Raw genomic sequence first — 25,703 nt, forward strand, 5'->3', positions numbered from 1 at the left:
AGTAGCAGTGGTAGTTGTATTAACAGTACCTTGCACAAATTCGCTTTTAGTCACTTGATCTTTCCTTTTAAGCAGTCTCTGAAAGTTCCAACTTAATACCCAAATCCATTCTTGAGGTACGCCATTTTGACAATCTGCTTTCACATAGTGTGTTTTGAATTATTTCAATTTTTCCCTTAATATCGTCTCAAATTTTTACCTTCATACGCTTAGCCTTAATGGTACTAGTATCATACTAGTAAAGGTAGTAGTAAAAGTAGTAGCAGTAGTGGTGTTGTATTGGTAGTAGTAGTAACAAAAGTAGCAGCAGTGTTAATAGCAGTAGTAGCACATACATGCTGCCTTTTAGTCAGTTCGAAGTACGGAGTGCATTGGTGAAAAAATAAAAAGTAATACATTGTCACCACCTCGCTCTTTGCTTAGGCAGCGCTATTGCGCTACCTATGATAAATTTTTTTTTAACCTACTCTCTTTAAGAGAAGAATTGTGTGTGTATGCATTTATGTGTTTATTTATGTATGTTTCTCAAAAACGGCCCCAATTTTTTTTGAAAATGGTCACACAGAGCTTTTCTGACCTGGATAACGATGTAGATGGTTCACAAGCTTGAGAAAATTTACTTAGAACCTTAATCATGGAAACATATTTATCATTCGAGTGACATCCATTTATATACATTTAAAGAGCAAGAATTACATAACTTTTTCCCAGGGTTTTTCATCACCTCGCTCTTTGCTTAGGAAGCACTATTGCGCTACCTATGATAAAAAAAAATTAACCTACTCTCTTTAAGAGAAGAATTATGTATGTGTGCATTTATGTGTTTATTTATGCATGTTTCTCAAAAACAGCTCCAATTTTTATTTTTGAAAATTGTCACATTTAAAGAGCAAGAATTACATAACTTTTTCCCAGGGTTGGTAGTATCACTTTTGGCACATGCATAATTACACAAGATGACAAATGACTCAGTAGAGCTGAAGCAAAAGGCATGGAAGAAGCAGAAAGGGGTAAATCACATTGATTTACAAACCAAAATGTTGCACAACGATCTGGAGTTAGAAGACAAATCAAAACTACAATGGAATGGAGGAACATGTTTGTTAAGCGCTCTGAAGGAAAGACAGAAAAGAGGAATTAACGCCAGAAATTCTTAATTCAATGGAGATTTCTTAATTACCACCTTGAAATGAAGGGACGTGTTATTTAAGAGACTACGAAGATACACAGGAAGGAGAAAATGAATTCACGCCAGAATTTCTTAATCCAATTGAATTTACAGATTTGTCACCCTATAACTTAAAGCTAGAGAATTACGCGATAATTATACTAATGCGTAAAGAGCAAATTACAATATTTTGTCCTGGAATTGGTCGTATCTTGAATAGAGGCGGGGCTTAGTGACGTTTTTCGATGATTAATCATCATTAATTACGTTCTAGACAAGGAATGTACTAGGACTTTAGAGCTTTAGGCCATGGGCGTAGGCAGCATATTGTCTAGGAGGGGGCCGTCGATAGTGTGATGGAGTTTTATCAACTGCTTTTTCCAAACCATCTTCTTTTTCAGCCATATCTAATGTAAATTTAAAGGTCTAGGGGGGGCAGCTGCCCCCCCATACGCCCATTCTTTAGGCATGTAATTAATCGTATTTAATGATGATTAATCACCGAAAATCGTCACTAAGCCCCACCTCTGAGCATCATTAATTATAATAGCTCGATGTGGAATGCACCCTTGCTGAAATTGGTTCCAGAAATCAGCTACGTGTGCCTAGAGCCCTTAAGTGCAAAAACTGCCGAAACTTAGTGGTCAATCAAATTTTATTATTAGATAACCCTGTATATACTTTTTATCTTACGAATATAACTCTAATTTAGCACACAATCCTTACGAATATTCGAAGAATTTTCGATTCTTTACATTTCAAAAACTAATCAAATATTTCCTCAATAGAACTTTCTATCTTGTATTTTATTCCACAAGTCCGCTAATTTCGATTAGATATTTTTTGAATTCAAGTAATGTGACTTTTGTATAACAGGGCTACTGACGATTGTGAAATTAGTAGTTTAGAGGAAAGGTGAAGTATAATTCATACTCATTATATGTTTGTCACTCATAGGTAGGCCCTGCTTTCTGATTACATAAGACATTTCTTACGTAAGCCTCATTGCCTAGCCTATCCTTTTTGTTTAAATTAAGGCCTAGAATAACCCTCAGTCAATATTTACAAGATTCCATAACTGCTATCAAATATTACTCGATTCTTTTTTGTATTCTCTTCAGAATTCTACTTTAGTTACTTTTGGCTATCTTGGAAAGGGGTTGGGTTAGGAAAATGAAACTTTCAGGGATGGATCTACATGCTAAGGTATGTTCCAGGAAGGTACTTTGAAGTACCTACCTCCACTCCTCCCCCTCTACATAATGGTAAATTACTGCACATTACTAGTTGCTTTAGCTCACATTTCATCATAGATTACTATCATAATTATAAATCACTGCTTACCTTACACAACTTCAGCTTTTAACATTGTTCATTAAAATATATTCCAAAATCCCATTTTCACTTAACAGTCATCTTTTTAACTTATTTACTGTCTAGCTGACATTGCTTCTGGAACCCATTTGTGATGTCACAACTTTGCTTATCATAACCCCTTTAACAGTGGCATGCAAGTCCCATGGGGTAGAAGACAACTCTGTGTTGATAAGCCATTTAAACTTTATTAATTAGGGAAAAGATTTGACAAGAGATAGATCAATAAAAAAAATCAAAATTTTTTTAGAGGACAAATTATGTTAGGCCTATGAGAAAATGTTTCTATTTTTGTAGGTCCATGCGCTCATGAAGCTTTTTAAATATTTCTGAAGCACTAATTGATAGAGTGCTACAAACATCAGAATTGACTTTAGAAGACAAGTTATGTCATGGGAAGATGTTTTTTAAATCCCCCCTCCCCAAAACTCAAAAATTTATAAAATTCTACTTAAGAAGCTTTTTAAATAGTTATAAAGCACTAATAGATAGAGCACTATAAATATCAGAATTGAATTCAGAGGACAAATTATGTTATGGGAAGATGTTTTTGAAATCCCCCTTCCCCCCAAACTCAAAATTTTCAAAAATTTTACTTTAGAAGCTTTTTTAAATATTTCTAAAGCGCTAAGACATAGAGTGCTACAAATATCAGAATCAACTTTAGAGTACAAGTTTTGTCATGGGAAGATGTTTTTAAAATCCCCCGTCCCCTCAAACACAAAATTTTCCAAAATTCTACTTTAGAAGCTGTTTTAAGTACTTCTAAAGCGCCATGATTTAGAGCACTACAAATATCAGAATCGATTTCAGAGTACAATTTTTTTTATGGGAACATGATCTTGAAATCCACCTTCCCCCCAAGCTCAAAATTTTATAAAATTCTACTCTAGAAGCTTTTTAATATTTCCAAAGCACTAATAGATAGCACACTAAAAACATCAGAATTGACTTTAGAGGCCAAATTAATTCTACAATAATTCCCCCTTCACCCCAAACTCAAAAATTTTTTGAAATCCCACTTTGCCCCAAACTCAAAATTTTTCCAAAATTCTACTTTAGAAGGTTTTTTAAATATTTGTAGAGTGCTAAGACATAAAGCACTACAAACATCAGAATTGACTTTAGAGGACAATTTATGTTATGGGAAGATGTTTTTGAAATCCCCCTTCCCCCCAAACTCAAAATTTTCCAAAATTCTACTTTGGAAGCCTTTTTAAACATTTGTAAAGCGCTAAGACATAGAGTGCTACAAACATCAGAATCAACTTTAGAGGACAATTTATGTCATGGGAAGATGTTCTTGAAATCCCCCTTTCCCCCAAACTTAAAATTTTCCAAAATTCTACTTTAGAAGCTTTTTTAAATATTCCTAAAGCACTAATACATAGAGTGCTACAAACATCAGAATTGACTTTAGAGGACAAGTTATGTCTACTCTAGAAGCTTTTTAAATATTTCCAAAGCACTAACAGATAGTATACTAAAAACATCAGAATCAACTTTAGGACCAAATTAATTCTACAATAATTCCCCCTTCCCCCCAAACTCAAAATTTTTTTAAATCCCCCTTTGCCCCAAACTCAAAATTTTCCAAAATTCTACTTTAGAAGCTTTTTTAATTATTTCTAAAGTGCCAAGACATAGAGCACTACAAACATCAGAATCAACTTTAGAGGACAATTTTTGTCATGGGAAGATGTTTTTGAAATCCCCCTTTGCCTGAAACTCAAAATTTTCCAAAATTCTACTTTAGAAGGTTTTTTAAGTATTTCTAGAGCACTAAGACATAAAGCACTATAAACATCAGAATCAACTTTAGAGGACAAGTTCTGTCATGGGGAGATGCTTTTGAAATCCTCCTTCCCCCCAATCTCAAAACTTTCAAAAATTCTACTTCAGAAGCTTTTAAAATATTTCTAAAGCACTAATAGATAGAGTCCTAAAAGCATCAGAATTGACTTCAGAGGATATTTATATCACAGGAAGAGGTTTTTAAAATCCCCCCTTCCCCCCAAACTCAAAATTTTCTAAAACTTTACTTTAGAAAGTTTTTAAATATTTCTAAAGCACTAATTGATAGAGGGCTACAGTTATCAGAATTGACTTTAGAAGACAAGTTATGTCATGGGAAGATGTTTTTGAAATCCCCCTCCCCAAAACTCAAAAATGTCTAAAATTCTACTTAAGAAGCTTTTTAAGTATTTCTAAAGCACTAATAGATAGAGCGCTACAAACATCTGAATCGACTTTAGGGGACAAATTATGTTATGGGAAGATGTTCTTGAAATCCCCCTTCCCCCCAAACTCAAAATTTTCCAAAAATCTACTTTAGGAGCTTTTTTAAATATTTGTAAAGCGCTAAGACATAGAGCGCTACAAACATCAGAATCGACTTTAGAGGACAATTAATGTCATGGGAAGATGTTTTTGAAATCCCCCCAAGCTCAAAATTTTCTAAAATTCTACTCTAGAAGCTTTTTAAGTATTTCCAAAGCACTAACAGATAGCGCGCTAAAAACATCAGAATCGACTTTATAGGCCAAATTAATTCTACAATAATTCCCCCTTCCCCCCAAACTCAATTTTTTTTTGAAATCCCCCTTTGCCCCAAACTCAAAATTTTCCAAAATTCTACTTTAGAAGTTTATTAAATATTTCTAAAGCGCTAAGTCATAGAGCGCTAAAAAACATCAGAATCAACATTAGAGGACAAGTTATGTCATGGGAAGATGTTTTTGAAATCCCCCTTCCCCCTAACTCAAAATTTTCCAAAATTCTTCTCAAGAAGCTTTTTAAATATTTCCAAAGCCCTAATGGATAGCGCGCTAAAAACATCAGAATTGACTTTAGAGGCCAAATTAATTCTACAATAATTCCCCCTTCCCCCCAAACTCAAATTTTTTTTGAAATCCCCCCTTAGCCCCAAACTCAAAATTTTCCAAAATTCTACTTTAGAAGCTTTTTTAAATATTCTTAAGCACTAAGACATAGAGCGCTACAAACATCAGAATCGACTTTAGAGGACAAGTTATGTCATGGGAAGATGTTTTTGAAATCCCCCTTTGCCCCAAACTCAAAATTTTCCAAAATTATAATTTTGAAGCTTTTTAAATATCTCTATAGCACTAAGGCATAGAGCACTACAAACATCAGAATCGGCTTTAGAGGACAAGTTGTGTCATGGGAAGATGTTTTTGAAACCCCCCTTCCCCCCAAACTAAAAATTTTCAAAAATTCTACTTTAGAAGCTTTTAAAATATTTCTAAAGCACTAATAGAGAGAGTGCTAAAAGTATCAGAATCGACTTCAGAGTACATGTTATATCATGGGAAGAGGTTTTTAAAATCCCACTTCCCCCCAAACTCCAAATTTTCTAAAATTCTACTTTAGAAGCTTTTTAAATATTTCTAAAGCACTAATTGATAGTGGGCTACAAACCTCAGAATCGACTTTAGAAGACAAGTTTTGTCATGGGAAGATGTTTTTGAAATCCTCCCTCCCCAAAACTCAAAAATGTCTAAAATTCTACTTAAGAAGCTTTTTAAATATTTCTAAAGCACTAATAGATAGAGCACTACAAATATCAGAATTCAGAGGACAAATTGTGTTATGGGAAGATGTTTTTGAAATCCCCCTTCAAACTTTTCCAAAATTTTACTTTAGAAGCTTTTTTAAATGTTTCTAAAGCGCTAAGACATAGAGTACTACAAACAGCAGAATCAACTTTAGAGGAAAAATTATGTTGTGGGAAGATGTTCTTGAAATCCCCGTTCCCCCAAACTAAAAATTTTCCAAAATTCTACTTTAGAAGCTTTTTCAAATATTTCTAAAGTGCTAAGACATAGAGCGCTACAAACATCAGAATTGACTTTAGAGGACAATTAATATCATGGGAAGATGTTTTTGAAATCCCCCTTCCCCCCAAACTCAAAATTTTCTAAAATTCTACTCTAGAAGCTTTTTAAATATTTCCAAAGTACTAACAGATAGCGCACTAAAAACATCAGAATCGACTTAGAAGCCAACTTAATTCTACAATAATTCCCCCTTCGCCCCAAACTCAAATTGTCCAAGAATTCTTCTTTAGATGTTTTTTTAAATATTTCTAAAGTGCTAAGACATAGAGTACTACAAACATCAGAATCGACTTTAGAGGACAAGTTATGTCATGGGAAAATGTTTTTGAAATACCCATTACCCATTGAAATTTGGACAAAACAACATTGTAGCTTAATTTTCAAGTATCAGTTTCTTTTTCTCTGGCTTTAGTTCTGAAAACGCAATTTCAGTTATTTTTGAGCAGAATTTTAAGCCATTTTAATGTTACAAGTTATGTCATGGGAAGATGTTTTTGAAATACCCATTACCCATTGAAATTTTGACAAAACAACATTTTACCTTAATTTTCATTTATCAGTTTTTTTTCTCTGGCTTTAGTTCTGAAAATCATTTGAGCAGAATTTTAAGCCATATCTTTGTTTTATTTCCAAAATTTAGGAAATGTATTTGCATATATTTAAAACCTTATAAGTTGGGATTGAGCAAAGTTTTGAAGCTGTAATAATTTTGTTGTACTTCATTTAAACAGAAGATTTATTTTGCAAGGTTCCATTGCTATATCTCACAGATTTTTAAAGGTCATTCAAAGTTTTTGAAATCCTCCCTACCATTCATCCCATTCCCCCTTCATACTCTAAAATCTGGTTGATAATTTAAAATTTGAAAAGCCTTATTTTCCACGGAGATATTTTTTTTTTGGGGGGGGGGATTTTCCGTGAGGGTATTTTCCGTGGGGGGTATTTTCAGCGGGGAGGTATTTTCCGGGGGGGGGGGATTTTCTGGCGTGTATTCGCCAAGAACCACAAATTTGATGGTTTGAGTTTTATTAAAATCTTTGACTTTTAGGGTTTGTTTCCCCCTTTTATGAAACTTAGACAAATTTTTTTAGACAGGCAAATTATCAACCAGATTTTAGAGTATGATTCCAGTGCAACACGTTGCAACAAAATGGTCAGCTTAGATTAGTATAAGCAGGGGCACCGCGAGCAGATTACTGACCACCCCCCCCCCTCTCCCTGCTATCAAATCCCCTTGCAGCTAACCTTTTCACCCTTGACAGAAAATTTTTATATAAGTTCCAGCATTTTTAATATATTTTAAATCGCAGATGTAAAAAAGAAAAGCAAAATTTTTCAACATCATAGGATTTAGCTATTTGAATATGTTTTATGTGGTTACCCAACTCAAAATGTTAAGGGGTTTCCAAAAAAAATAATCAAAACGAATATAGATTAATTTGGTACTTGTGCATTATAAATAACCCACGGCTATAGAATGTACAAGGAAACCAGACAAACAGGTATTTGTTAGACAAAGACATAAAACATAATAACTGAAGTTGCGTTTTCAGAACTAAAGCCAGAGAAAAAGAAACTGATAACTGAAAATTAAGGTAAAATGTTGTTTTGTCAAAATTTCAATGGGTAAATGGGTATTTCAAAAACATCTTCCTATGACATAACTTGTCCTCTAAAGTTGATTCTGATGTTTGTAGTGCTCTATGTCTTAGCGCTTTAGAAATATTTAAAAAAGCTTCTAAAGTGGAATTTTGGAAAATTTTGAGTTTGAGGCGAAGGGGCATTTAAAAAAAATTTTGAGTTTGGGGGGCAGAGGAAATTTTTTTAAAATTAAATTGGCCTCTAAATTCGATTCTGATGTTTGTAGCATGCGTTCTATTAGTGCCTTATAAATTTTTAAAAAGCTGCTAAACTAGAATTTAGAAAATTTTTATTTTAGGGCGAATGAGGATTCCAAAAAAATCTTCCCATGGCATAAATTGTCCTCTAAAGTCGATTCTGATGTTTGTAACGATCTATGTTTTGGCGCTTTAGAAATATTTAAAAAAGCTTCTAAAGTAGAATTTTGGAAAATTTTGAGTCTGGGACAAAGGGGGATTTAAAAAAAATTCGAGTTTGGGGGGAAGGGGGAATTATTGTAGAATTCATTTGTCTTCTGAAGTTGATTCTGATGTTTTTAGCGAAATATCTGTTAGTGCTTTGGAAATATTTAAAAAGCTTCTAGAGTAGAATTTTAGAAAATTTTGAGTTTGGGAGGGAAGGGGGATTTCAAAAACATCTTCCCATGACATAAATTGTCCTCTAAAGTCGATTCTGATGTTTGTAGCGCTCTATGTCTTAGCGCTTTAGAAATATTTAAAAAAGCTTCCAAAGTAGAATTTTGGAAAATTTTGAGTTTGGGGCAAAGGGGGATTTCAAAAAAAATTTGGAGTTTGGGGGGAAGGGGGAATTATTGTAGAATTAATTTGGCCTCTAAAGTCGATTCTGATGTTTTAGTGCGCTATCTGTTAGTGCTTTGGAAATATTTAAAAAGCTACTAGAGTAGAATTTTAGAAAATTTTGAGTTTGGGGGGAAGGGGGATTTCAAAAACATCTTCCCATGACATAAATTGTCCTCTAAAGTGTATTCTGATGTTTGTAGTTCTCTATATCTTAGCACTTTATAAATATTTAAAAAAGCTTCTAAAGTAGAATTTTGGAAAATTTTGAGTTTGGGGGGAAGGGGGATTTCAAGAACATCTTACCATAACATAATTTGTCCTCTAAAGTCGATTCTGATGTTTGCAGCGCTCTATGTCTTAGCGCTTTAGAAATATTTAAAAAAGCTTCTGAAGTAAAATTTTGGAAAATTTTGAGATTGGGGGGAAGGGGGATTTCAAATACGTCTTCCCATAACATAATTTGTCCTCTGAGGTCTATTCTGATATTTCTAGCACTCTATCTATTAGTGCTTTATAAACAGTTAAAAAGCTTCTTAAGTAGAATTTTAGGCATTTTTGAGTTTGGGGACGGGGGATTTCAAAAACATCTTCCCATGACATAACTTGTCTTCTAAAGTCAATTCTGATGTTTGTAGCCCTCTATCAATTAGGGCTTTATAAATATTTAAAAAAGCTTTTTAAGTAGAATTTTAGAAAATGTTGAGTTTGGGGGAAGAGGGATTTTAAAAATCTCTTCCCGTGATATAACGTGTCCTCTGAAGTAGATTCTGATGCTTTTAGCACTCTATCTATTAGTGCTTTAGAAATATCTTAAAAGCTTGTAAAGTAGAATTTTTGAAAATTTTGAGTTTGGGGGATTTCAAAAACATCTTCCCATGACATAACTTGTCCTCTAAAGTCTATTCTGATGTTTGTAGCACTCTATGTCTTAGTGCTATGTCTTAGAAATATTTAAAAAGCTTCTAAAGTAGAATTTTGGAAAATTTTGAGTTTGGGGCAAAGGGGGATTTCAAAAACATCTTCCCATGACATAAATTGTCCTCTAAAGTCAATTCTGATATAGCACTCTATCAATTAGTGCTTCAGAAATATTTAAGAAGCTTCATGAGTGCATGGACCTATAAAAATAAAAACATCTTCTCATAACATAATTTGTCCTCTAAAAACAATTTGGATTTTTTTACTGATCTATCTCTTGTCAAATCTTTTCCTAATTAATAAAGTTTAAATGGCTTATCAACACAGAGTTGTCTTCTACCCCATGGGACCTGCATGCCACTGTTAAGGGGGTTATGATAAGCAAAGTTGTGACATCGCAAACAGGTTCCATAAGCCATGTCAGCTAGATAGTAAATAAGTTAAAGGGATGGACTGTTAAATGAAAATAGGATTTTGGAATATATTTTAATGAACAATGTTAAAAGATGAAGTTGTGTAAGGTAAGCAGTGATTTATAATTATGATAGTAATCTATGATGAAATGTGAGCTAAAAAAAACTAGTAATGTGCAGTAATTTACCATTATGTAGAGGGGGGGGGGAGGAGTGGAGGTAGGAACTTCAAAGTTCCTTCCCGGGACACACCTTAACATGTAGATCCATCCCTGAAAGTTTCATTTTCCTAACCCAACCCCTTTCCAAGATAGCCAAAAGTAACTAAAGTAAATTTTACCATTCATATTATTGACTTACAAATAATAATCACTTTTGCTGCAACGGAATTTTACCCCCATCCCTATATATACCAATTCAGGGTATATATATGCACATTAGGGGGGTGGCGATGAAGTTTAAACTTACCTCTCATTTGGATCAAAAATAAACTTTGCCCCCCCCCCGCTTCCCCCACTTCTGTAATTTGCAAATATATACCCTGAATTAATGTTTAGGTAAATTTTTACCAAATCATATTATTGACTTACAAATAAAGTGAATATACCACTTGATGTCTTTTTTTATGCTCTTTCCAAATAATAATCATTTTGTCAGAAATGAATTTTACCCCCACCCCTTTATATACCAATTCAGGGTATATATATTCACATTAGGGGGTAATGGGGGTGTGGGCAAATTTTATTTCAATGTAAATCAGAGGTAAGTTTAAACTTTACCCCCACCCCTCTAATGTGCAAATATATACCCTGAATTGGTGTATAAGGGTGGGGTAAAATTCATTTATGACAAAAAAATATTATTTTATTTGGAAAGAGCATAAAAAAAGGCATCGAGTGGTATATTCACTTTATTCATAAGTCAATAATATGATTTGGTAAAAATTTACCAAGGCATCAAGTGGTATGTTCACTTTATTTGTAAGTCAATAATATAAACAGCAAAAAATTTACCAATAGGCTTCAGCTATAACCCAAGGAATAGGCCTGTATACTATAAAAACAAGAGAAACACTAAATCAATGAACTTATACTTTACTAGCTACTAATAGGCTAATTACCTTAAATTGCAGCTTGGAGCAAAATTAAGGATTTTTAATATCCAGGATATTTCTGGTAATCAGAGAATCATGTTTCTTTCCATTATTGTACAGCCTAGGTCTATTTTTAAGATACGTTCTGATAATATTTTGGTAAGTTGTGCCCTCAATCACACATGGAGATAAATTGTAAGACAAGACAATAACCAGATTAAAATAGGAGATAGGAGGTATGATTAGATTTATGTAATAAAGAAATGCATTGGGAAGGCTAATTTATTTATAAGACTATCAGGTGGGGAGGGGTACATTTGCAGATGAATAGACTAGAATATTTAGTAAGAGGATATAAAACAGAATCAAGCAGTATATTCACTTAGTCCCTCTACCAGTTGGGGTATCTTGTGTATATTGTCTGAACCCTCTTGGTCTAGGCTAGGTTCAGTTTTGGCACAATATTCCATAATTGATTTAGGGACAAGGGGCAGAGGTGCCAATTAGGGGGGGGGGGGAGGAGGGGGCCATGCCCCCCTAGACATTGAAAATTACCTTTCATTTATATTTTACAGTCATATTATATTTTAGTTGTGCCATATTAAACCAGCAAGACTGGCTATCTGGTTGTCTTTATTTGTTGCCCCTGTGCATTGTTTTACAGAGCTATTGAATAGCACTGTTACTCTTTAATGATCTTGTTTTGAAGTGTCCCATCTTTCCCACTCTTTTACCACCCTAATTCTACCATTAGGAGACAATCTTGCTTTGAAATGTCTAAGAGTACATCTACACTATTGTATTACCCAATCCTTGACCAGAAATGTGATTTCTTAGTAGGGTTTATTCAAAATTAAACTCCGGTTGGTCAGTATTTCTTTGTTGTTTCTTGTGAAGAGATTGTAATCAAACTATGAGTAAAAAGCAACAGCAAACTTTGGATCTTTTTGCAGTAAAAATGCAAAAAAAAATAAAAATGAAGAAACTGGCAATAGTGTCAGCACTCAAAGTGTTGGGTTAGTGGAGATAAATCCCCCCACCTGTGACAGTCCTTTGGAAACACGCAGAACAATAACGGGCTGAGACAGGGGCAGATCCAGAGTTTTTTAGGGGGGGGGGGTGCAAAATAGGTTGATCCAATAAACTTGTAGTTGGAGCAAGTTTAATTAACACAAACTTGCATTAATTAAGTAAATTACACTACCTTAGACAATGTTAGGGGGGCCTACTTGCCCTCCCCCTGGATCCACCACTGGGCTCAGATCAACATGAAAGTTCAGTCTATGTCCCTGAACCCCTTGTGGGTTCCAGTAGAAGTAGCAGTCAAGAAGCTCTCTCAGATATCTCTACAATGTATCACAACAAACCAGCTCAACCTATTCCTGAGAGATATCTGGCTTCCACTTCTAACAGAAGGAAATTCAGTGCACATTACTATAAGACTTAAAAATGGATTGAATACTCAAAAAACTTGAAGTCCTTGTTTTGTTTTGCTTGTTGTCATTTTTCTATAGGGACTCTAAGGGCTGGAGAAACTGCAGGAAAAAGGGCTTTCATTGAGTCAGGATTTCGCAAGTGGAAAGGCAGTTCTGCTCTATTAAAGCAGCATGATGGTTCTGAAAGACCCAGGCATTGTATGTTAGCATGGACGGAATTTAAGACAAATAGTACTGATACTTTGAGATTTATAGCAAATGCCTTAATTCAATCCAGATCTCAAGAGGCTCAGCAAAATAGAGATCATGTGGAGTATATTTTTTGCACTATTTGCTTTCTTGGTCGCCAGGGTCTTGCTTTGAGGGGTCATGGCAAATCAGAAACATTTGCAAACTGCGGTAATTTGGTTGAACTCATGGAGAAAATGTCTAAAGGCAATGAAAAGCTGAAGGCCCAGTTACAGCACTGATATGGTCACTATTGCAGTCATCAGTACCAAAATGACTCAGCAACACTGGCTCTTTGCTTTACACAATATCGAGGAATAAAAATCCCCATAATCTAAAACCAGTGGTCAAAGCAAGAGAAGTCAAGCCATTTCCATTTGTCCTAAAGACTTTCTTTCAAACTCGACAACCAGTAAATGCAATACCAGTCAGCCAGTTCTGATTTTCTTGAACTTTCTCAAGTTCTAATTTTCTCAAACTTTTGAAAGTGGAAAGGGTTATTTTTCATTATCTAGGGATTCTTGATGTCAATGACCATGCCATAGAATCCAAGCTTTCTCTTGCAAAGCTGCATCTGTCAAAAAGTGATATTCCAAAAATGGATCTCCTTTGAGCTATCAAAATCTTATCTGACCTCCCAGTTGCCTTTCTGCAGTGCTAAAACTTACAAAGCTAGTTGCTACTTTGCCTGTGGCCACTACCAGCAAATGAATGATTCTTCTCAACATTAGGGTGTGTGAAGGACTATCTGCAATCAATGATGGGAAATGACAAACTCATTGATTTCATGATAATGGCTGTTGAAAAACAGGAGGTAAAGGAACTGCATTTGGATAGATTAGTTGACGATTTTGCTAAGCACCAAAGTTGCGCTACCCCCGGTTATAAGTATGTTTGCTCAATGTTTTTTTTTTGAAATCTTCATTAAAAAAAAATCAACCAAAAATCCTTGCCCCCCCCCCCCTACATTTTTGTGAATTGGCACCAATGACAAGAGGAAAACACTACTTGATTCCTTTTTCATGCTGTTTCCAAATAAAATAACCAAGTCATCACCCCTTTTAGTTCTATATATAAAGCACAAGAATGTGAAAATTAAAAGAAAATACCGTAGTCCTTATTTTGTAAAATGCAGGATGTTTTTATTAATCAGACTAGGTCTGTCATGTTTCCTTCCATTATTATCAACTTTTTGAAATAATTTCCAACACTGTTTTTGTAAATTATGTACTCAATACACAGGGAGATAAATTACAAACTGGGAAGATAGCCTAACCAGTTCATTATAGGAGCTAGGCTATAAGACAGTTAGCCTATGACTATACTGATGTAACAGAGTAATACATTACTAGGGGTATTTACGAGACCGCCAGGTCATAGGTGTGCTTGGAAGTGAATTGATTAGTTTATTTGGAAAGAGCATAAAAAGAGGAATCAGTTAATGTATTCACCTTATCCCTGTATCAGTTATGGAATCTCATATTGGCTGCATTAATCCCAGTTTCTTATGTTTAAATGGATTGTATTCATATTTTAGCTAAAAAGGCTGGAAAATTTACACTGTAATGCAGAGAACAGATACAAAAAAAAAATTTTTGCATTTTATTCCTTATCCAATGCTTGATAACACTCATCCATTGTATTTTCTAAAATAAAAATTTAGGTGGCCCAATGGACTTTTTGCCAGACAGTTATTAGTTTATTAGGCGCTAGGTAAACTTGTAGACTAGTGTGTGGCCACTTCTAAAGGAAACATGTTAAGAAAATAAAACTAGTAGCATTAGATTCCTTATTTCTTGTTGTATCCAAATGTCATGGTTGCTTTTCTGACAATGCACTCTCCCTCCTCTTGATGGGGAAGTTCTGACAGCAAACCTTTGTACATATCTTCTGTCTTAAACTACAAAAATTTACTAAAGGCTTAAGTTGGGTTAAATTTTAGTGTTTCACTATCTTGGAAAGTAAGTTGTCATTCCTAGTAAAAAAAAAAAAAAAACTAATAAAAAAGCCAAATTCTGAGTTATTCCTTTCATAATAATGCAATTAAGAATTCTTTTATGGGAGGTTTTCCTTAATCAAAGTTTGATCAGTTTTTGGCTAAATTCTCTGTAATTTTCACATTTCCACCCATTATTTCCACAGGGTCAGTTATTTTGTTTTTGCAACAGCAGCAAAAATGTTTTGTCCACCTTTTTAAAAGTAAGATATATTGAAAATGATTGAAAAAAGGAAGAACTTGAAACCAATTTTAGCCACTAAACAAAGTCTCATTTTACTGCCGTTTCATAGTAACCTTAAATGGAGTTGAACTATGCACTATCATAGGCAGCACAATGGTGCTACCTAAGTAAAGAACAATGTTGGCACAATGTATTATCTATTATTTTTTTTTTTTTTTGGTTTTAGACCAGGGTACTTTCTATCAAAGGAGTTGGCATAGAAACTTCGAAAAGGGCTCATTCTATTGAAAATTGAAGTGGCTTGTGCTCTTTTTTATAGTCAAAAGTGATTGAAAGCAAACTAACCCCTTCCACATTCACCATTTCCCGAAACAAATCCAATCAAAATTTTGAGACAGCCATTTTGTTCAGCGTAGTTGATTTCCAGATAGAAATTATGTTTTTGAGGAGGACACTCCCCCACAGCCCTCAGGGCAAGGGTTGTAAGTTATGCCGTGGGGGCATATAAGATTTTTATAGAAATCATTGTCATAGAAACTTCAATAAAGGCTCATTCGATTGGAAATTCAAAATGCTAGTGCCCTCTTTAATAGTCAAAAGTGATTGGAGATCAACTAACCCCCCTTTTATGCCCACCTTTTCCCCAAACACATCCAATCAAAATTTCGAGATAGTCATTTTTTTCAACGTATTTGAAAGCTCTGAAAATTAGGTCTTTGTGGTTGACAAGCCCCCCCCCCCCCCCTACCGCCCTCAGGGCAAGGGTTGTAAGTTATGCCCTGGGGGCATATAAGGTTTTCATAGAAAGTGTTGCTGTAGAAACTTCAAAAGGGGCTCATTTGATTGGAAATTGAAATAGCTAGTGTCCTTTTTAATAGTCGAAAGTGATTGAAAGGCAACTAACACCCCTTCCCACCCACCATTTATCCTAACACATCCAGTCACAATTTTGAGATAGCCATTTTGTTCAATGTAGTTGAAAGTTCTGAAAATTAGGTCTTTGAGGTTGATAACCCCCTCAGAGCTCTCAGGGCAAGGGTTGTAAATTATACCTTAGGTACATATAAGGTTTTTATTGAAAGCTTTGTCATAGAAAACTTGAAAAAGGGCGCATTCGATTGGAAATTCAAAGGGCTAATGCCCTTTTTAATAGTCAAAAGTGATCGGAGGGTAACTAACCCCCCTCTCACACCCACTTGTCCCCCAAACACAGACAATCAAAATTTTAAATAGCCATTTTGTTCAACATCGTTGTCAGTTTTGGAATTTAGGTCTTTAAGGATGACAACCCCCCACAACCCTCAGGGCAAGGGTTGTAAGTTATGCCCAGGGGACATATAAGGTTTCTTTCTTATAGAAAACGTTGTCGTAGAAACTTCAAAAAGGGCTCATTCCATTGGAAATTGAAATGGCTAGTGGCCTTTTTAATGATCGAAAGTATTTGGAGGACAACCAACCACCCTCTCATGCCCACCATTTTCCAAAACACATACAATCAAACTTTTGAGATAGCCATTTTTTTCAACGTAGTTGAAAGTTCTGGAAATTATGTCTTTGAGGATGACAACCCCTCACAGTCCTAAGGGCGTGGGTTTTAAGATATGCCCTGGGAGCATATGAGGTTTTTATAGAAAGAGTGGTCGTAAAGCTTCAAAAGGGCTCAGAAAATGGAAAGGGCTAGTGCCCTTTTTAATGGTCCAAAGTAATTTGAGGGCAACTAATCCCCCTCTCACGCCCACCATTTCCCCAAACACATCCAATCAAAATTTTGAGATATTATTTTGTTCAGCATAGTTAAATGTTCTGGAAATTAGGTCTTTTAGGATGACAACCCCCTCAGAGCCCTCAGGGCAAGGGTTGTAAGTTATACCCTGTGGGCATGTAAGGTTTTTTTTTATAGAAAGTGTTGTCATAGAAACTTCAAAAAGGGCTAGTTTGTTGGGATTTTGAGAGGACTAGTGTCGTTTTTAATGGTCAAAAGTGAATGGAGAGCAATTAACCACCCTCTCACGCCCACCATTTCCCCAAATACATTCAATTAAAATTTTTAGACAACCATTTTATTCAACGTAGTTGAAAGTTCTGGAAATTATGATTTTGAGGATGACAAACCCCTTAGGGCAAGGGTTGTAAGTTATGCCCAGGGGGCATACAAGGTTTTTTATAGAAAGCGTTTTCGTAGATACTTCAAAAAGGGCTCATTTGATAGGAAATTGAAAGGGCTAGTGCCCTTTTTAATAGTTGAAAGTGATTGGAGGGCAACTAGCCCCCCTCTCAAGCTCACCATTTCCCCAAACACATCCAATCAAAATTTTGAGATAGCCGTTTTGTTCAATGTAGCTGAAAGTTCTGGAAATTAGGTCTTTGAGGATGACACTCTCCCTGAAGCCCTTGTGGCTAATGTTGTAAGTTGTGTCCTAGGGGCATATACGTTTTTTTTTATAAAAATATGTTGTCGTAGAAACTTCAAAAAGAGCTCGTTCGAATCGAAATTCAAAGGGCTAGTGCCCTTTTTTATAGGCTATTCAAAACTGATTGGAGGGCAACTAACCTCCCTCTCACGCCCACCGTCTCCCCAAAAACATTCAATCAAAATTTTGAGATAGCCATTTTTTTCAACTTAGTTGAAAGTTTTAGATATTATGTCTTTGAGGATGATCAACCCCCCACACACCTCAGGGCAAGGGTTGTAAGTTATGCCCTGGGGGCATATAAGTTTTTTTCAGAGACTTGTAATAGAAACTTCCAAGCGCTAGTGCCCTTTCAATAGCAAAAGTGGTAGGAGGAAAACTAACACCCCTCCCACGCCCACCATTTCCCCAAAAAATCCAATGAAAATTATGAGATAGCCATTTTGTTGAACGTAGTTGAAAAGTCCGGAAATTATGTCTTTGAGGATGATAGTCCCCCCCCCCTTTGCCCTCAGAGCAAGGGTTGTAAGGTATGCCCTTTGGGCATATAAGGTTTTATAGAAAGCGTTGCCGTAGAAACTTCAAAAAGGGCTCATTCGGAAATTGAAAGCGCTAGTGCCCTATTTAATAGTCAAAAGTGATTGTAGGGCAACTAACGCCTCTCTCAAGCCTACCATTTCCCCAAACACATCCAATCAAAATTTGAGATAGACATTTTGTTCAACATTGTTGAAAGTTCTGGAAATTAGGTCTTTGCCAGCGTTGTCATAGAAACTTCAAAAAGGACTAATTCAATTGGGAATTGAGAGGGCTAGTGCCCTTATTAATAGTCAAAAGCGATCGGAGGGTGAATGTCCACCATACCCATGATTTCCTTAAACACTTCCGATCAACATTTTGATATAGCAATTTTGTTGAACGTAGTTGAAGAATCTGGAAGTTATGTTTTTGAGTATGACAACCCCAAACAGCCCTCAGGGTTAAGGTTATAAGTCATGCCCTGGGGGCATATAATATCATATAGAAAGTGTTTTCGTAACAAGTTCAAAAAGGGCTCTTTCGATTGGAACTTGAGAGGACTTTTTCCCTTTTTAATAATCGACAGTAATCAGAGGGAGAATCCCCCCCCCCAATGCCCATCATTTCCTATCAACATTTGATATGGCCATGTTGTTCAACCTAGTTGAAAGGTCTGGAAATTATGTCTTTGAAGATGATGACCTTCCCCCCATAGCCCTCATGACAAGGGTCGTAAGTTATGCCCTTGGGGCATATGACGCTTCTATAGAAAGTTTTGTCGTAGCAGCTTCAAAAAGGGCTCATTCGATTGGAAATGGAGAGGATTAGTGCCTTTTTTATTAGTCGAAAGTGATCAGAGGGCAAATGTCTCCCTCCACGCCTATCATTTCCGCAAACACTTCCAATCAAAATTTTGATATAGCCATTTTATTTAAGCCTATCAGAATGGTCTGGAAATTTTTTCTTTGAGGCTAACAGATCCCCCCAGCCCTCAGGGCAAGGGTTGTAAGTTATGTCCTGGGGACAGTTTGGGTTCAAATAGAAAGTGTAGTCATATAAACTTCAAAGGGGGCTCATTAGATTGGCAATCAGACGGTCTAGAGCTTTTTTGGAGAGCCAAAGTGATCAGAGGGCAGCTACCCTCTCTCCCCGACACAGACGTCATATTGGCCCGAAATGCATCTAATAGAAATTTTGAGATATCCATTCTATTCAAAATACTCAAAATGTCATATAACAAGGTTTTTGGAGTTGAAACAAACCCACAGAGATTTGGAGTAAGGGTTGTAATTTATGGCCAGAGGGTATTAAAGGTTTTTATGGAAGGGATGGCTGTTTAACTTCAGAATAGGCTCAGTGTTTTTCCCTTAAAAAGACTATGTTAATATAAAACAAACAGAAATTAATTAAAAAAACTTTTTGCACAAAATAAGTTTTTCAAAAAAAAGGAAAGAATTCCATTAAACCAAAAATGAACAAAGATAGAATAAAATAATCTACCAAGCATACAACAACCACAAATCAGTATCAATAAATAAATGAAACCCAAAACAAGCAGAAATTAAAATAAGTGAAACTCAAAACGAGCAGAAATTAATCTGAGTAGGATTGTAAACCCTATGCTTTCTAAAAGCCAGAATATAATTTGTACTTTACTGAAAAAAATTCTTTTGAATGTTTTCACTTATAAATTTAAGAAAACAAAAATTAATTAAGAATTTAAGGAATAAATATCAGCATATATATATTAAACTGATAATGCACATTTTTTTCAGTAAATTCATTTGAATTTTTTTCAGTAATGTACAAATTATATTCTAGCTTTTAGAAAGCATAGGTTTTAAAATTTTAAACTTAGCTTTGATGCTTTTAACTTAAATTGTTGTTTAGATTTATATACCAGAGTGAATAATGATTATTTCTGTTGGAATTCAACAGATATTGTTTTTGGCTTCTTTCTGACTTTGTAAGTTGAGAGATTATTTTATAGTAAAACTGGATCTCTAGTGCCAAGTCCCATGAAGTGTGGTCAGGCTCTTCAATTCCAGAAAATGTGGGGGGGGGGAGGGGATGTATATTTCAAAATCTTGGCCGGTGATTTTTTTTTCTTATGAAAATGCTGAAAAGGGTATTTTCAGTGAAAATACCAAAAGAGGTAAAGGGGTGGGGAGGTAAGAGAGGGGAGGGAGGTAAGATCTAGAGGAGAAGCTATAGCCCCCTTCTGTTGGTGACTCTTGTGTCTATTGGATTGGGGCTGAATGATTTTAAGGTAAAACGAAATCATAGCCTACGCTGCTAACATCTACCAAATTTAATTAAGATCCCAGAGGCTATTAAAACAAGCATAGATGATGAGAGTCTAATTACTCCTTCATAAAGGTCTAATCAAGCATGACCAGCCAGTAACATTACTGTAACTGTTGAACGACTTTAGTTCAATGAATATTAAAAAGTGTTTCAACTGATTAGGCTGATAAAAATGATTTTGATATTCCCTGATAGTGTAATATTATCATATCAGAGAAACATTTGTTGACCCCATATCTCCTCCCCTAAACACAAAAAAGGAAGTTCTCTTAAAGCTCCTCCCATACCTAAGGTTTTAAGCTTTATCCCTATAAGATATTCTTGAGATGTTTCAGGCATGCCATTCTGATAACCTGGATACACGGTTTCTTTTGATTTACCTCTGCTCCTTTCCCAAGTCAAGATTCGAGGTTCACTTGGCCCCTCAACACCCTCTGGATATTTCAGCTTTATTCACCCAGTTGTTCCAGAGATAATGCATATATTCTATTTTGATAATCTGGGTACACATGGTTTCTTTTGGTCTTCATTGGTACTTCATTTGGAATAGATTCTAGTCCAACTGAGGCTCATAGCTACAAAATTTTTAAACAGATTGGAAACCAGAATTGCTGGACTTCTCCCCTCTAACCCCTCCCTCTAATTGGTAATTCAAGGTCAACCTGCCAAAAATAAAAATTAGTGAAAAATAATAGGTCTACATTGAAGGTATATGGCTCTTTTCTTAGGCAGTGCCACAGCACTGCCTAAGAAAAATAGATAATTTAATAGTAATGATACTAAAAGAGCATTGTAAAGGCTTATATAAGACTAAAATCAAAAGTAAAAATATATGAATGTATATTAAATATAAAAACTGAAATTCTTAAAAAAGGTCTATTTTACTAGTAGCCTGCACCATTTGTTACTCCACTTTTTCACTTAGCTTTAGCAAATCGATCTCAAATCGAGTATCTGCACATGGTTTTTGGTAGGTTAGTGTCTCTCAGTTTTGAGCGTGTTTTGGGCTTGGCCAATTTTATCTTCGAAAAATAAGAAATAAAACGATTCGCAGATGTAAGTTAAACGAAAGAGTATTGAAAATTTATGGGTTTCCTATAGAGTAGCCAAGGTGCTAACAACTTTTTTTTGCCAGATTTCTCAAATCGAGAATTTTCTCTGTTGTGGTATGATTGAGTGGTATAAAAATCTTCTGATCCTAGTATTTCAAAAAAGTGTTTAAGATCAAAGTTAAATTTTTCTGAAAATTTCAAAAACCCATTTTTTAATGCATAGATGCAAAAATAATGTCTCTTTTAATACATTAGTTTTCACCTCTTATGCCACTATATTTTGTACAAATGTGATAAGTCTAGCAAGCAAGACAAGTGTTCAATGTGGGTTGTGGATGGACCATCCTTGGTCTGTACAAGGTTTCAACAGAAAAATAATGTAAAATAGCAGTATTAAGCTTATTGCAGGGACTTATAGCCCCAATGTACACGTTTATGCTAGTTGACCAATGATTTAAATCAGGAGCTTACTCCGTTTTTGTGCTTTTCTCAAAAGTTCCCTATTTTATAGCTATAAAGCTAATTATGCAAACAATGTTTAGTTTTCTCTGCTTTATATAAAAAATTAATAGATTAAATACTAGTCTTTAACTTCTTCTACTTCCACTCCTTAATTTCTCTCTTTCTCTCTCTCTTCTTCCTTGCTCATCGCCGTCCCATAGTCCTAGTGATAGCCCCAAGTAAGGACGCCCACAGGAGAGGGCAAAGCTTCACTCCACCTAGGAAACCGGAAATGTCCAAGAAGTACTAGATAAAGTTATATTTGAAAAAAAGACGTTTTCTTGCATAATAACTTCTTTTCCAAATGTAATCCCCGCAACACCCCTTGGAAAGCTTTTTTTCAAGCTTGCGCCCTCCCCCCCTGTGAAAATTTCTATGATTACCACTCCTAACTATGGCCTAGGAATAGAATAGGGAGAAAATGTAGATTTGGTGAAAGGAGATGAAGCTGATAAGCTTCTACTCTGCCAAAAAAGCCAAACAATCAGTGACACGGATTAAGAGTGAGGCAAGCAAATGGACAAACTATCTTGCCCGTTATGAATTCCATGTCCTGCTGCGTGTTTCCACAGGCTTCAAGATACACCTTATAGGCAGGGATATAAACTTCTTGGTCCATGAAAGTAGTAGAGATGCCCCTATTGATCCGGGACGAACCACGTGGTTTATGGTTTTCTCAGTGAGAATGAAAAAACAGGAATTTTCTCACTTGAAAAACCATGAATTCTGTCACATTTATGGTTGTTTTCATGGATGGTTATGTGTGTTGTTCGATTTATTTGATGTTTTCTTGGATGTCAACATCAAATTATGGATGTTTTATGGTTTTCTCACTGAGAATGAAAAAACAGGAATTTTCTCACTTGAAAAACCAGGAATTTTGATGTTTTTATGGGTTTTTGTCAGTGAGAATGGAAAAACAGAAACTTTCTCACTTTCATGGATGTCAACAGCAATTCATGTCTGTTTCATGGTTTTTTTCAGTCAGAATGGAAAAACAGAAACTTTCTCACTTGGAAAACCATAAACCACGTGGTCCTGTCACGACTAGCACCTGTGCTGTCGACCTCAATTCACCTATCGTGAATCAATAATTCCCCTTAGAAACGACAAATTCATTTCCCCTTTCTTGACAGATCAATCAATCAATGACATCATCTGTCAGACTTTAAAAATTTTCGCATAGAAACATTTCTCCAGGAATAGATCCAAGTCATTAATGTCTTTGCCTCGGGAACAGTTCTACTGGTCGAACTCCAAAGGATATTAATAACCAAAGGCCACGGAAACAATTAGGCAAGAAACATCTTAGCGATGAATTGTTTTAGCGCGCGAAAAGGTTTCATATTAATTTGAAATGCGTTAGCGCAGAGATGCCAATAACAAAGGAACACGCTGAATTTACGTTTAGGGATTATTTGGGCGAAACCGTTTTAGACAGGTTATGGAACTATTTCGGCGAAACAGATAGAGACATTTTAAAAGAAGATTTTGAAGAGATTTTGGAGGAGGTTTTGAGTGTGGTCGTTATAATACACAAGTTTCATTTTGAAGAGTGTTGTGAGGTCCTCTAACCCAACCCCAAAGGGTTCCAATCCTCCTACCCCAACCCCGAAGGAAGCCCCCGGTCCTCAAAAGCCCCCCAAGCTCCCAAAGGCCCTCCACCGGTCCCCAAATGTCCCCCAGGCCACCAACTGTCCCCCCGGACCCTCAAAGGCCCCCCCAAGCTCCCAAAGGGCCACCAGCGCCCCCAAAGGCCCACCCAGACCCCCAAAGGCCATCCCCGGGCCCCCCAAAGGCCCATCGAGCCCCCCAAAGGACCAACGGGGTCCCAAGGGCCCTCCACCGACCCCCAACTGCCCCTCCGGACCCCCAAAGGCCCTCCCCTGGTCCACAAAGGTCCCCCGGGTTCCCAAAGGACCAACGGGGTCTCAAAGGCCCTCCACTGGTCCCCAAATGTCCCCCAGGCACCCAAAGGTCCTCCCTCTGCCCCAAAGGCCCACCTAGTCCCCCAATGGCCATCCCCAGGCCCCCCAAAGGGCCATCGTGCACCCAAAGGCCCAACGGGGTCCCAAAGGCCCTCCACCGGTCCCCAAATGTCCCCCAGGCCCCCAAAGGCCCTCCCTGTGCCCAAAGGCCCTCCCTGTGCCCCAAAGGCCCTCCCCCGGCCCCCAAAGGTCCCCCGGACCAGAGAAGCGCCGCCGGGATAACACACACACACACACCAAGTGCAGCCCGGATATGCAAATGTAAGCGTTTTTTTCCTACCTTTCTATTTATTCATTTTTCAGTCCTTTTCAATCCCAATATAAACTTATCTCTGTGAGATATTACCCCCTCACCCCCCCCCCAACCATTTTTCTGAATTTATCGAACTCGTAGATATCCAAATGTAATTTTTTAAATTGAAACCACTCCTTTCTATGAACCCAACGCCCGTTGAGCTCTCGCAAGATAATTTGTTAATCGGTAAGCACGCTGGTCTATGATCCCCCTCCCTCGGAGTGCCCTAAATTTAATTTTGTTCACTGACTGTACTCTTGTCTCTGCTCCCAGCTCCCTCGGAGATATCTAAATGTAATTTTTTGCAAAGAAACCGCTCTTTTCTAATCTTTGCTATCGCTTCGATATCTCATAAGCGAATATTTTTAGGTAATTTCTATTAATAATCACTGCCTTTGAAACTCAAAATGCTATTTTTTCTAATCTTTGCTATTTTCTCTGTTGCTATTTCTTCGCCGTTATCACATAAGCGAATATTTTTCAAGGGTAATTTCAATTAATGCTCACCATTTGAAACTCAAAATCCCCTATTTTTCACAATTGATTACCACAAAGTTTCAAGAGAAGGAACTGAGTGAGATTATTCACATTTATCTATTTGTCACATATGGACCCCATAATTTGCGCAAGGATATTTCAAAATAACTTTCAATCTTACAAAGCCATGCCAATATTTTAGTGATGTGGAAACATTGTTGACGATATACTGAGTTAACGGTTCTCGAATTTAATTGTACTGTTTCCCAGAGAATACGCTTGGAAACAGAACAGACACGCGATTAAAAATAATCTAGGCTCATTTGGAGTCATAGACAACCTGTACGTGGAGTAGGCGAAACGACTTATACCGCCTAACAATACGGTTTTTTGGGGCATTAGGTAAACGGCTGGGAGCCGCGGAGCCCGGAATGCGCCGATGGGTCCTGGGGAGTGCCGTGGGGGCAAGGTTAGGGAAGTGCCGGGGGATGCGCCACGGGTCAGGGAAGTGCCACAGGGATGCGCCACGGGCCCGAGAAGCATCGCGGGAAGCGATGCGGGGCCCGAGAAGCGCCACAGGGATGTGCCATGGCTCCGAAAAGCGCCACGGGTGGGCCGGGAAGCGCTGGGGGGCACGGTTAGGGGGGCGTGGGGGGAGAGCGCCGAAAAAAAAAATTTTTTTTAACACTTTGAAAATAAACGAACAAATTGTCGCCTTCTATGTCATATCTTAGGTTGGAACTTTCAGTTGAATTAACCAAAAGTTATTAATGATCGGGCTTTTCTGAGTTGGATTTCTTAGTCTTTCATAGGTGTGTAGTGTCTGAAACCTATGATTTGGGATGTGTAGTTTGCTATTTTCGACTTTTCTGAGCTAGGTTTCTTAGCCTTTCATAGGTATGTGTTGTCAGAACATTATGATTTGGGATGTGTAGTTTGCTATTTCAGGCTTTTCTGAGCTAAGGTTTTCTAGTATTTCGTAGGTGAATGTTGTCTGAAACCAATAGTTTGGGATGTGTAATTTGCTATTTCCGACTTTTCA

At 36.6% G+C, this 25,703-nt stretch overlaps 1 protein-coding gene across 1 annotated transcript in view; it reads left to right on the plus strand.

Moving 5' to 3' along the window:
* Window positions 1-1,931: 1,931 nt before the first annotated feature.
* LOC148949860 (dehydrogenase/reductase SDR family member 7) overlaps window positions 1,932-25,703 on the plus strand; it is a 94,457-nt gene continuing 70,685 nt past the window's right edge. Inside the window, exon 1 of the mRNA XM_089091334.1 lies at window positions 1,932-2,083. The gene's annotated coding sequence lies outside the window, so the exon portion shown is untranslated. The remainder of the gene's footprint in view (window positions 2,084-25,703) is intronic.

This window comes from Artemia sp. Qi Xiang Cuo, chromosome 7, assembly GCF_049724085.1.
Source record: "Artemia sp. Qi Xiang Cuo chromosome 7, ASM4972408v1, whole genome shotgun sequence".
In the NCBI taxonomy this organism is placed as follows: Eukaryota; Metazoa; Arthropoda; class Branchiopoda; order Anostraca; family Artemiidae; genus Artemia; species Artemia sp. Qi Xiang Cuo.